The following is a 14,768-nucleotide window of genomic DNA, read 5'->3' as shown; positions in this document are numbered from 1 at the left end:
CTCACAAATGTGCCAAACTAGAAGTATGAAAAGGGGGGAGGGGAGGAGGGAAGCATGTGAGAAAGAATCAACTTTTAAGCATTAAAATCTAACACAATTAGATTTTAATTCTGGCAGCCCATGGACCAAAATCTGTTCTGTTATCAGCCAAGGGGCGAACAAGTAACAGCAGCAGATAACATCACTCTAGAGCAGAGATCTTCAAACTTGGCAACTTTAAGACTTGTGGAGTTCAACTCCCAGAATTCAAAACTGGGAGTTGAAGTCCACAAACCTTATAGTTGCCAAGTTTGGGGACCCCTGCTCTAGAAAGTAGGGTTAGAGAACCTGTGGCCTTCCAGATGTTGCCAGACTACAGTTCCAGGCATTGTGCATAACTGTCTATGTAGCTGGAGCTAGAACTAACATCTGAAGATTGATGTTTTCTTCCATTGTTGTAGAGTTAGACAGTCCAGTAAACTTCTCTAGGTATAGGGAAGGCAGAAGTTGGAGCTTTGGCTCTAGATAGGACATAATAAAGCCCTTACACATTTGTTCATTTGTTCTGCTATATTCTCTGGGCAAAATCTAAATTGAATTACTGCATAATTTTTCTCCCACACCTCAATTTTCATAAGCTGCACTGAGTTTATTTGCAGGATGGAAGAGATCAGTTCACAATTAACCAAGAGTTGGCCAAGAGATAGTATTTCAATAAGTGGAGAGAATTATAATTTGAATTTGCATGTAGCTAATCTCAGCATTATAAGAACACAGATTCTGCAATTGAAATAAGATGTTCTAATGCCATACTTGCATTAAATAATGGGCTTCATGGGAATGCTCTTCAAATAGCTGAAATATCAGAGGAGATCCCAAGTTTCAAACTGAACAATTCAGGGGCCCAAATGTAGCCATGTAGATTTCCAGACCTCTTACGTATTTCTATTCCACAATTAGATTAGATTCAGCTTAGAAAGGGCTGGAGTGCAATTCTAAGTTGTTATTGGGCAGGCCCACTCTTTCCTCCTACCGGCTGGGGAATTCTGGGAGTTTAAGTCCACACATTTTAAATTTGCCAAGGTTGAAAACCACTGATCTACGAGCTTCTGGACTGGGGCCCTTTTGTAATCAGATAAGATTAAATAATAAATATTTCTTTAAATCAGATGGCCACAGTTGGAACCCTTTAATTTGTTTTTTAAAAAATGAACGAATTCGCTTTGCAATTCCGTTTGATTTTTCAACCTTTTTTTTTTTGTAGAATAGAAGTGGGGGGGAGTGTCATTTTAATGTAATGTCATATATGTGCTTTTTCTTTCTACATATATATAAAGAGGCCAGTAGGACTGCTTTTTAAAAAGCATTAGTGCAGGAGAGGTTTAGATAGATAGGATTTTTGATTCAATATCTTTTTTTTCCCAAGGACAGGGAATTTTTTTACATCCATCCTTTGAACTGAAAAGGACAATCCCAGGAATTCTTTGTTCTGCTATCTGTGAAAAATTCAAAGCAAAGTTTCTATGCACATGAGCTTCTCTTAAGAGCTGTTGTTCAGGTGTGCTTTGATCATGAAAGGTGCAACTTGCTTTAAAAGGGCCACACATTATGGCAAGGAATTACTTAGAAGATCAGATTGTCCCAGCAAGAATTTTGCACAGGACTGCACAACAGATCTTCCACCTTGCCAGATCAGTGGTGTGCATATTTCCCTCTTGAAGAGAAGACATGGCAACTGTTAAAGAGACTGTATGTCTCTTTGGAGATTCTCAATCATCCAGATCATGGTTGTCCCAAAGGCGCTTTTTCCAAAAAAAGGCAACTAGATTTTCTTGGTTTCTTCTTGGAAAACATTTTGCTGAAGATGTTTCTTGGATGAGAAGCGAAACATTTCCAAAGGGGGAAAAAAAAAAGTCCAGTTGCCTTTTGGAAAAAGCACCTTTTGAGACAACTGTCAAAAGATTTTTCTGATCAGGTGGAGAAATCTGTATGTGGAAATAGTTCCTTTTGGACAGAAGCTACATAATTCTTACTTAAATTTCTTCTCTTTGAGGTTGTGTGTGTGTTTTTTTTAAAGCCGTTTCTGTATACATGCATGCTTCAGGATGTTTTGAAATTAGAGTGATCAGTTCTTTGGGGAAACTGGCTGGGGATGATGGTAGTTGAAGTCCAACATGGCCAGAAGGGGGTCAGGAAAAGAAAGGTTGACTCAACCTCTTGCAGTGTACACTGCCTCAGAGTGCGTGAACTTGAAAGGAGGAGAAATTGCTGCAAAAGAACTTAAGACTTCCTGACTAAATGATTCAGGAGAGGCCAGCATAGAAAAAAAGATGGTTGTTAGATCTAAATTGCCTTTGATCTTTTGCACTTCCGTGTCTACTTTGGCAGCCTCAAGGTAAAACTCCCTTTGCCCTCAAGGGAGAAAGCTAGAGGTCAAGATTTGAGGCTCAAGTTGCTCCAAAATTTTAACCAGGGAACACCCAAAGCTTAGATTCCTATGAAACAGAACTTCAAAAATAGAATAATATATTATTTTATTTGTTTGTTGACTGATTGGCATAAGGGACGTGGTGGCTCAGTGGCTAAGATGCTGAGCTTGTCGATCAGAAAGTTTGGCAGTTCGGCGGTTCAAATCCCTAGCACTGTGTAATGGAGTGAGCTCCTGTTACTTGTCCCATCTTCTGCCAACCTAACAGTTCAAAAGCATGTAAAAATGCAAGTAGAAAAATAGGGACCACTTTTGGTGGGAAGGTAACAGCGTTGTGTGAGCCTTCGGCATTTAGTCATGCCGACCACATGACCATGGAGACGTCTTCAGACAGCGCTGGCTCTTCGGCTTTGTAACAGAGATGAGACCGCCCGCTAGAGCCGGAAACGACTATGTATGTGCGAGGGGAACCTTTACCTTTACCTTTTAGACTGATTGACAACCTGTGATTCTATATATACAACAGATGGACACCGGTTGATCTCCTGAATCATTCAGTTAGGAAGCCCTAAGATTTTTTTTCATAGCAATTTCTTTCAAGCCCACCATGCATGATTCCTGAACAAGCTGCCTGAATATGGGTAGCATTTGGAATGGTGCTCTCTTCTAAATATGACTTATATTAAGTTGTGGTTGGATGAAGACTTGAGGCAAGTGGTCAACTATACAAGGGGAGTGAGATTTCACCGAAGCACACTTTACTTCTCCCGCTGTGACTTCTCCAGCAGCCCCACCGAACCCTTTCACATCAGTGTGAAGGTGGGTTTTTGCAGTGTACTTCAAAGGCAAGGAAACCACTGAGTGATCAGCTATGTACGTAAATTCTGCTGAATTGTTCACTCACAAAAGGAAAGAATCGATCAAGGAGGATCCTTCAGAAAGTCCTTATGCTCCTCAGCACCACATCCCCCAATGGCCTTATTAGAATCCCAATGGATGTGGGCCCAGTTAAAATATACATCAAAAAATGTATATCCCAAAATAAGCAGGTCTTCCCAATCTGGACTTTCCCAGCCTTCCACTCTCTCGATGTAGTGAGACTACACCTCCAAGCCTGTCTAGAGAGTGGAAGGCTGGTATAGTCCTTCTTGATGTTATCTGGGACAGAAACAAAATGGTGCCTGAATGTATGCTGAGCAGCCCAGCCAACTGGCTCTGAGATTGAAGTTGCATATATAAACATCTAGTTGCACTTGATGAGTATTCAAAAAAAAGAAAAGAAAAGAAAAAGAAATCACTTTTTTCCAGTGGGCTCTTTGGAGAAACATGTCTTCTCCTTCCATTAAATTTAGTGTATTTCTAGAAGCTGTGATAGGCCTTTATGGTCTTTGACTTTGTTACTGTAACTTTTTTTTTTTCTTCACAATTTGTGAAATGTAGAGCGGCAGCCAGAAGTGAGGTGTGGGATTACGTCCACCTTCAGTTGTGTACTGTGTTATGGCTGTACGTAGATTAAGCTTATATTATTTAGAATTTCCACAGCTGTATTATGTATGTGTATTTGGGTTGTGTTTGTGTGTGTTCTGGTCCGTGGGGAGAGAATGAAGTTGTGTCTGTGGGTTTTAAGCTTTTTAGGGTTTGGTGTCTCTGGGTTTTTTTTATTATTATTATTATTATAAGTGACTCAGTAACCCGTAACCATTTAAAACTGTCCTTTCCTATTAATTTGAGATCATGTGTTTAGTATGGGTAATGTGAACTTACGTATGTGGGAGAGACAAAAATCATTTGTACTGCTCTAATCCTGTGGGGGATGGTTGGTTAGCAATATAAGAATCCAGGTAGAGCTTTCACATAGGAATGCCTCTTCATGCTTGCTCATAAATGTTGTAGGGAAAATGAGAATTGATATCTCAGCTTCTGCTAGCATTTAAGAGAAACCACAATACAGGACAGAAAATGTACCAGAGGGAAATCTATGGTTCATTTCTCTTTTCACCCGCTGTCCAAAGGTTTATCTCTGAAAAGATTCATCAGACATGTGGGAAGAGCAGGAGCTTTGGGTATTTTCAGTTTTCCCTGGAGCCAGAAGTAAGGAAGTAGACAAAAATCAAAAGACATCTTTGATTGGCTACAAGGATGCTCCAATATAGCATCATCTGAGTGACCCATATCTGGCCCACCAGTTGCTTGTAACTGACCAATAGGCTTTTCCACCAATAGCTTAATGCCAGTAAAGAGGGTGAGATTGGGAGGAATGGATTTTTAAAGTGTTCATATGGTCTTGGATAACTTTGATTCTGTTACCTCAGGATGTGTTTGAAGTTATTCCAGAGCAACAAAAAGTTGACTGGGGTGTCCCTTTCCTACACTCCCAAAATATAAATATTTCAGGAATAACTGATATTTATGGGCTTTAAATTACCCTTAACAACACCAGCAAAATGAAAATAGCAACATAAGACCCATTCCTTTTGAAAATGTGCAGATTTAAGATCTAACCAAGACTTTAGCTTAAGTTTTCTAACCAAAATGCATATTGGACAAGCCAATCTTACTGGATCTATCTGTCTGACTTACATTTTTCCCCTGTCTTTCCTGGTTTAAGCTTTTAGTTACTCATCTTGAATTGTATTTGAGCAGATCCAGAAAAAAAAGTTTAGTGAGCTGAAACAAAATGTATTTTTCAATAAAGTAATATGTGTGTGCATATTAACCTGTTAACAAGCAATTCATAAAATCTGCACTTTTTATGAGATTTTCAAGAAAAAAAATTCTGTTTATAGGTACGGAAGAGTGGGGTTTGTTTAAACTGTATAGCATTTATACTTGCTGAAATCTCTTTCATTGTTATCAGCAGGAATTTTACTGGTTCAATAAAACTGGCAAAAAGAACCCCCACCTCTTGTCCTGTTTCTTATTTTCAATTCAGTGAATTGCTATCGTCTGTTTTATTGTGTATTTTACCTGAAAGACAAAGGTATCCAGTGATGGTGAAAACTTACCATGTGGAGCAGGAGTTCAAAATACATTATTGAAAAAATTATTATTATCAACTAGTATCAGGTTGAACCACTGTTTATTGAATTAAATCCCTACTGGCTGGCCTTTTAGTTTAGCAGAATGACAAGCAACCTGCTTTTTACTTTAGCAAAATATGTGGTCTAGGCCAGGGGTCTCCAATCTTGGCAACTTTAAGCCTGGAGGGCTTCAACTCCCAGAATTCCCCAGCTGGCTTCTGGGAGTTGAAGTCCTCCAGGCTTAAAGTTGCCAAGGTTGGAGACTCCTGGCCTAGTGGTTAAGATACCAGGCTAGAAAGCCAGGAGACTCTGAATTCTAGTCCCATCTTAAATATGAAAGCCAGCTAGATGACTTTGGGCCCAGTCACTCTCACAGTGCAACAACAGGGTTAGCGTGGGGAAAATAGAAGTCGGAAGGAGGTATGTACGCCACCTTGGTGGTCTCGGAGCTTGGTGGGTTTTTTTGCAGACCTTTCATTACTCAAACTATGTAACAATCAACACTGATAGTGTTACCTAGTTGAGATAAGGAAACGTCTGCATAGCCCTGATGATGTTATCTAGTTTGAGTAATGAAACATCTGCCAGAAAACAACCAAGCTCACAGAGCACCAGGGACTCCTCATTTCAACCCTAAAGCTACAAATATTCTCCTTTATTAATAAAAGTAGAATATAAATGTTGAACATCAGGTGATTGGCAGCCATTTTATCATGATGGTTGCCTGTTACTTGTAAGATCAGTGCAAGCATGCCTGCTTTTTGAGGGCTTCTCAGGGAGCTCCGTTGACTCCCTTGAGAAGTAGGATCTGCTCAGGAGACCTTTGGCCTGAGCCAGCAAGGTTTTATTCCAATTTCTAATTCATAATAGTTGTCTTAACATTCCTTCTCCAAGCAAGAATTATTTCTACGCCTTCGGTAGCATCCCAGCAGTCCTCAACATTGTGAATCAGAAACACAGTGTCTCTCATGATGGCGATACAGCATGTCTCCCTTAAATTGACCTAAAACATCGGAAAAACATTCCAGATAGACGTCAGTGATAAACCTTTTTTTTTTTTTGTATGCATTATTATTGCCCAAAGAACTGGATGGGCATACCCCGGAATTTGCAAAACTGAGCAGCCACACATATTGCAGCCCAGAATTCATTACTTCACGGAACATGTTGCTGTATATGTTTTTAAAGCTGTCCCATGTGCACATCCATGTTTATCCAACCAAATTACATGATTCAACCATCAAATTCCAACAAGGTAGCTGAAGCTATTTGGGGATGTTCTCTTTTGCTATTGATGTGTTGTTGTTTTTTAAATCAGTAAAACGTGTTTGACATTTGCAACTGGTCCTTTGCATTGTAACAAAAGGTATTTCAAATATTTAATCTGTGAGCTTTTAATTAATTATAACTGGGTCCCTAAACGCTTTCGGTTTGGTTTGGTTTTTTTGAAATTAGCAAGCTTATGCTATCTCTACTCCTAAACACAAGGGGGCGATGTTATGTTAGAAATATTTGTTCCAGGACTAAGAAACTCTTTTCACACTAATCAAATGGAAGCTAATTTTATCTAGAGCTGCAGTTCATGAAAGCTTGTATCTTTTAATGAAATTTATTATTCTGAAAAGATCCTCACACTCGCAAACCTTGCAGCATCCCTATGGTTGTATGATCAGAATTCAGGCACTTGGAAACCAGCCCGTATTTGAAATGGTTGCAGTATCCCAGGCTCGCATAATCCCCATTTGTAACCCCACAAAAGCTTCTGGCAAGCAAGATCAATGCAGGAAGTGGGGTTGGCTTAATGACCATGTGATTCATTTAATAACTGCATTGATTTGCTTTAGAAGCGAACAAAAACGGTCACAACATCGGGTGTGATTCATTTAACAATCGACTTGCTTAGCAACAGAAATTCTGGTCGCAGTTATAGGTCAAGTAGTTTTAGTTTATTGTCATTGCACCTCATACAATGAAATTAAATACCATCTTCAGTGTACATTATGACTATGAAAATAAACACAAACACACATCCTTCACATTCCATATACATTGAACTGAAAACCCCTGATATTGCATTAATATTGCACTATACAGTAGAACTCAACAGAGTTACTGCCCTGGGATAGAAGCTGTGTCATGCCCTTGGTAGAGTCAGACTCTGAGGGAGAGGAGGAACAGTCAGGAGATTGTGGAGGAGGCTGGGGAAGGGCAGAGGCCGGCTGGGCAGTCAGAGGAAGAACCAGGCCCATCCCCTCTTCATCCTAGGACACGCAGGGAGGAACGAACAAGGAAACAACTTGGCTTATGAGAGAGGAAGCGGCCATGACCCCCCTCATTAGTTGCAACTGGGGAGAATAGTATATAAGAGAGATGGTTACAACACAGCGTTGCCAGAAGCAAAGCGTGTTTTATTTTGGGCTGATTTTGTTAAGTTTGTGTTACACTCCGGGTCATCACAAGCTGTTTATCAGCCTATTTGTCCTTGTTTTTATTATCCTGTATCGTCTGCCAGGTGGTAATAGTTCAAAAAAAAGGGGTTCCCAGGATGAGATGGATCTTTGAGAATGTTTTGAACTTTCTTAAGGCAGCCGGATCTATAAAGCTCTTCCAAAGAGAGGAGAGAGCCACCAATAATCCTTTGGGCAATGACGTTAACCCTCTGGAGTGCTGTCCTATCTGCCCCTGTGCAATTGGCAAAACATACACAGGTGCAGTAAGTTAAAGTACTCTCTATGGTGCAGCGGTAGAAGGTCACCAGCAGTTTTTCATTCAGTTGTTGTTTCCTGAGAAGTCTCAGGTCGTATAATCTCTGCTGGGCCCTTTTGACCAGTGCTGCAATGTGAGCCCCCCAGGTCAGGTCCTCTTTTATGGTAACATCCAGAAACTTAAAACTGGCCACTTGTTCCACTCAGTCCCCATTGATTAGCAAGGGCTGGATGTCTGATCTGTTCCTTCCATAGTACTATTAATTACTATTAATATTAGTACAATAAGTACTAGTAATTTCTAGTGCAATGGCCTTAAACTGAGGGTTATTTGGCATATGCTGGGGAAAATGTACTGTGGGAATTTGTGCTGTGATTTTCTTTTTGTGAGTCAAGGATCCTATGTGGGGCTGCCAAGATGCTTGTATAAAACGAGTCTTTTGATAGTTGTTGTGTTTTTGGAGTGGAGTTAATGACATTATTCAAGACTGGGATAAGGTATAATTTGACCCGATAGTTTAAAAGCCATTGTCATAATAGAAAAACAGAAGTTTCTTACCAGAGCTAGACTGTTATAAATGCTGTGCAGTCTGTACATGGATAGTCCTCAACTTACAAACCAGAATTGAGCCCAAAATCTATGTTGTTGAGTGAAACAGTCGTTAAGTGGGTTTTGCCCGATTTTACGACTTTTCTTGCAGCATTTGTTAAGTTCATCAGCGCAGTTCTTAAATCAGTAACACGGGTATTAAGTGAATCCGGTTTCCCCATGGCCTTTCCCCCATCAGAAGGTCGCAAAAGGCGATCACATGACTCCTGGGACACTACAGCCGTCATAAATGTGAGTCAGTTATCAAGCAGCTGAATGTAAATCATGTGACCATGGGGAATGCTACAATGGTCATAAGTGTGAAAAATGCTCATAAGTCACTTTTTTCAGTGATGTTGTAATGTTGAACCACCGCTAAATGAACTGTTGTAAGTTGAAGACTACCTGTTGTCTTTACGGTTGATACACAAAAGCTTGATTTAAACTTCTGCATTATTATTATTACTGCACACCTTTGGGACAACCATGATCTGGATGACCGAGAATCTCTACAATTAGAATCTCTACAATTTGGGATGAACACCTTTTCAATGCTGTGGGAGTAGGAACGGATTTCCAGACAGGGGGGAAATTGCAGACTGTAGGAACCAGAAGCACCATTCAGATGACCCTGAGGACACAGATAAACCTTCACGTCCTTCAACGACCCTCTAAAACACGGGTGTCAAACTTGCAACCTGCAGGCCAGATGCATCACATGCTGGCCACGCCACCCCCACCCCAGGGGGAAAAAGTTGCTATACCTCACGTGACGATGACTTGATGACGCGAGTTTGACACCCCTGCTCTAGGTAAAGGTTCCCCTCGCGCATACCTGCTAGTCGTTTCCGGCTCTAGGGGGCAGTGCTCATTTCCGTTACAAAGCTGAAGAGTCAGCACAGTCCGAAGAAGTCTCCATGGTCATGTGGCCGGCATGGCTAAACGCCGAAGGTGCACGGAACGCGGTTACTTTCCCACCAAAGTGGTCCCTATTTTTCTACTTGCATTTTTACATGCTTTCGAACTGCTAGGTTGGCAGAAGCTGGGACAAGTAGCAGGAGTTCACTCTGTTACGCAGTGCTAGGGATTCGAACCGCCAAACTGCCGAGCTTTCTGATCAACAAGCTCAGCGTCTTAACCACTGAGCCACCGTGTCCCCTTGAGCCACCGCATCCCTAAAAGGATGCAAATGACCAGCTGTCTGCAAGGACTATAAATCCTTCCATTCCCCACTATTCTGTCAGAGCTGAAGAAGCTTCTTGGATGAGAAGCGAAACGTCTTCAAAAGAAAAAACAAGAAAGTCCAGTTGCCTCCTGAAAAAGCACCTTTAGGACCACCACGACCTGGAAGACTGAGCATCTCTACAGACTAATTCTGGCTAGGGGGCGCTTAAACAACAAACAGGAAGTTGGGTCAACCAATCAGCATGCAGGACCTGCATTTCCATACAACGTATAGTTGAAATTTGAGAGGTGTGCTTGTCAGTCAGTCTGCAATCATTAACTTCTCTGTGTCCATACCTACACACAGTTGCAGACAAGTCTAAATCAAGACTTCGCTCACCTTGGCTTCACTGGCTAGGATGGAAAACCGACACTTGGATGATTCGATCTTACATATTTCACATTACAGACTGTGGCACTGAGTTGACAACTCCAGTGATTAAGATCTAATAAATACACTTGATTTCAAATAGAAGTTCCTTGTGCTAAGACGTTTTAGGCTTACCTTGATATTTGTACAGAATGGACACCACACCAGTTGTCGCTCTGGTGCAATTTATTCTAGGGCTGTTTTAAGTGTGTACACCTTCAAGTCAGTGTTGACACTTGGAAACTGCCTAGACAAATCCCTGCGGTTTTCTTGGCAAGATTTCAGACATAGTTTGCCATTGCCTTCTACCTAGGGTTGGGAGAGGGAGCTGGCTATATGCCTAAGGTGTGGCTAGAATTCATGGTCTCCCATTTTTCTAGCTCAGTTCTTAACCATAACACCACACTGGTTCTCTTTAAGCCTTATGATTCCCCCTCAAGGTGATAAATTCACCCAAAACTGTCCTTCCATTGTATGGAAGTTGCTTTAGCCCTCCGTCGCTTTCGCTGCCGTTTTTCTATCCGTTTTGCATCAGTGTCACTCTCATGCCTATCCTTGTTTGTGTATCAAACAGCAACAAAACACTGGCGTGCTGCGACAACAGAAACCTTTGTACTGACATGCATGGGGCTTGAAACGTTTACACATGCAAGTTCTCTAGAGATAGCCTAATATCTGAGCCAAACTGAAATGCAGAGAAAATACAAGTGTCTCCAATTAATGTTGGCCAACCTCACATGCCATATGAGGCAGTATTTTGGTGATTCTAGTGCCATCTCCTTGGATTGCTTGCAGAGTATCATGAATTTTGGGGAGATACAGATAGTCTCTTGACTTACAACCATTCAGTGATTTTGAAGTCTGCATTTTTTTTAAAAAAGACTTATAGCAATAGCACTTAGACGTATATACCGCTTTACACTGCTTTACCGGCCTCTCTAAGCAGTTTAGAGAGTCAGCCTATTGCCCCCAACAATTTGGGTCCTCATTTTACCCATCTTGGAAGGATGGAAGGCTGAGCCAACCTGGAGCCTGGTGAGATTCGAACTGCCAAATTGTAGGCAGCCGGCAGTCAGCAGAAGTAGCCTACAGTACTGCATTCTAACTACTGCGCCACAGAGGCTCCTTATGACAGTTTTTCAGTGTAGGCATCCCCATGGTCATGTGAACAAAATTCAGACAATTCATACTGATGATGTTGCCGTGTCCCAGAGTTATGTGATCACCTTTTGTGAACTTCTGACAAGCAAAAGTCAACGGAGAAGCTAGATTCACTTAACAACTGTGTTACTAACTTAACAACAACTGTGGCAAGAAAGTTCTTAAAGTGGGGCAAAACTCAACAGTTTTCTTGCTTAGCAACATATTGCTACAATTGTGGTCATAAGGACTACTTATATTCATTTAATGAAAAATAATGCACACGTATATAGCATTACATACGGTATACATGTTCATTTCCTAGCTATAGTTATGGGATACACTAAACATTTATCATTTTGCAGAAACTTCTTAATGTCACTTTTGGAGATTTAAATTCTTTTCATGTACATCTCTCTGGCCTAGCATCTCAATGTTAGATGCTAAAAACTTAAAAGCAGTATAAATCTCTTAATTTTGTATGCTGTTAGGAGAAGTTAACTATTTCAAAAATAGGTAGATTTGTGCATATTTAGGGTGACCAAACATGTTTTAGCTACGGTAGCCAAAACCTCAGGAGGTTTAAAAGCACCTTTTCAAATTAAGCAGTTTTCTTCAAAGGCACACACTGTTATGAACTGAAGTTGTCAGAAATGATGTCTCAGGCTTTTTCTGATGCGATTGTGGCAAAAAGAAGCGGGACATATCAGTTCCATACTTTGGAAATGGGACGTCTTTTCCCTTGCTCCCAAAATGCATTAATTAAATTACAGGTTCTTGCCAAACCAGATCATCAGGAAAAGTAGCTTACCTCTCACTGCATTTCTAGATTAGAAAATGTTGCCTCAGGTAGATTTTCACCACTTAAGTCAGTGTTTCTCAATCCTGGCCACTTGGAAGATGTGTGGACTTCAACTCCCAGAATTCCTCAGCCAGCATGCTGGTTAGGGAATTCTGGGAATTGAAGTCCATATATCTTCAAGTGGCCAAGGTTAAAAAACCCTGACATAAAACAGATGCCAAAACGAGTGTTCTTACTTCAACCGATGGTTGAAAACTAGTTCACCAAACCATTTGAGTCGCCATGGGTGAATAAGCGGCAATACATATTCAATAAATAAACAAATAAACAAATAAATAAACAAATAATAGAAATAATGCCACTGCAATACAAGTAGCAATGCTCCATATGAACATTCAGAAAGCAGACAATAATAAAAAGTCTCAATGCAATTGCCAGTTGTGACTTTACATGTGTTGTGCAGGGTACACTTTTAATCAACTCAAAACACAAAAAGCTGGATGCAAATGGCAACAATGAGGTACCAATAAAGGAGAACAATGAAGGGATCTCACTGAGTTGGAGATCTACTTGCTCCTGGTATTTCCCCATAAGCTGAAGTTTTCCCCATAAGAGCATCCCTTGCCAGGTTTAAGGCACAGGGTATATAAAATGACTCAAATGATAACATGAAAACTTAATTTTGGGCTACACTCTTTTGGTAAGCAAAGCTTAGTTTAAAGAAGCCTTCCAAAATGAAAAGGATGGGAAATCCGTCATCGTTACTTTAGCTGCCCCTACAAAGTCAAACTTATATTCTTACAAGAGGAAAAAGGCAGCAAGAAGAGGCATTTAACTGAGCGGTCCTTGCATTTTCCAAACCTTTCTTCAGTGCTCCGTTAATTGCATAAAATATGACATCTACCACCCCAGAGGAAATGCTGCTTGTTTTCTTAACAGATGTATTTCTGTGTGTCTTCATTGAAAATGTCCCACGGCAACTTCAAAACTTACATATATTTTAAGAAATCAATATAATGCAGAATAAAAATAGCAGGGGTTGCAGGGACTCCCAAAGACAGCAGAGTTCTAGAAATCTGCAAGAAAACAGTTTAAGGCAATGTTTTTCAGTCTTGGCAGCTTGAAAACATGTGGACTTCAACTCCCAGAATTCCCCAGCCAGCACAGCTGAAGGAATAGGTGCCTCCTGAGCACAGCTGGCTGGGGAATTCTGGGAGCTGGAGGCCACACACATCTTCAAATTGCCAAAGTTGAGAAACATCGTCTGTTTTAGGACCTAAACTCCTATTCCTTCAATGAAAACTTTAGTCAAGATACGCCATTCCATTAATTATTCTCAATTCCTAGGCCTGCTTCTATACATATTTCTTTCCGCACACGGCACATTAATTGTTGATAAACCCTCTACTGCTAAGCTATTAATCTGCACGATCAAACAATTAATACTTCATTTATTTATTACATTTATTTGCAACCCAACTCACCACAAGGTGACTCTGGGTGGCTTACAATGCTCTTTTTGCATTGCTGGTGCTAATTTTGCCTACATAATAATCACGTTTCTGAAAATAGAGGCAATATATTCCTACATATGATGTCTCCAAAAGCTTGGCATATACAAAAGGCCACCCCTTTCTGCACAGAACACACTGAATTTGGGCTTGGTAACTCTGCCTGGGAAGAGCCTCCTGAAGATTAAAGATCTCAAAAGAAGAAGAAAAAATACCCGTTTGGGGTCTTGCATCATCTCAACAGACAGAAAGGACTAAGGAAGATTTTGTTAACATTTCTGCAGGAGAAGAGGAGCATCTTTAAAGCTACTATGTGTGAATGCCCATATATTTCAATAATCCTAGATTCTTTGAACCTCTGTTTGGTAAATTTCAGATATAATATTGCTCTCAAGTCAGTGTTGACTGCTGGAGATTCCAAATTTTGGAAGGGAGTTTGCCATTGCCTTCTTCCTAGGGTTGAGAGGGACTGGCCCAACATCATCCAGCTAGCTTTGTGCCTAATGCAAGTTTAGAACTGATGATCTCCTGCTTTCCACCCTTTCCACCTTAACCACTACACCGAACTGGTTTCTCTCTCTCTCTCTCTCATGGCATTTAGAAAATTGTTTAAAAGAGCTGCTTGTTCTCCCACACCTTGGAGACAGGGCAATTATGGAGCGCTCATGCATTATGGTTGGTTTATTGTTGGTATTCTGTACTTCTGGTTGGTTGGGTTACTTTTTTAAAAAACATATACTGTCTTTTTATTTGTAACTCAGCCAGAGACAGACTTTGAAACCAGAAAACTACAAACTGACAGAAAGAATACAGCATATGATACATAGCAGCAATACATGAAGAGTAAGTTGCACCTTATATACATTATTTGGCTCAAATATAGTAAGTAATCCTGTGTATTTGCTCAATACTCTCCTCACCTACTCTTACACTTTTGGGGCGAGGAGCTGAACTTGATGCAGATAATTGTAGTGTGGGCCTCCTAAGAGACAAGTGACAT

Source organism: Notechis scutatus, chromosome 5, assembly GCF_049901735.1.
Source record: "Notechis scutatus isolate UNSWTSFEM ecotype Mainland chromosome 5, rNotScu1.2, whole genome shotgun sequence".
In the NCBI taxonomy this organism is placed as follows: domain Eukaryota; kingdom Metazoa; phylum Chordata; class Lepidosauria; order Squamata; family Elapidae; genus Notechis; species Notechis scutatus.
Note: the sequence above shows the minus strand (reverse complement) of the source record.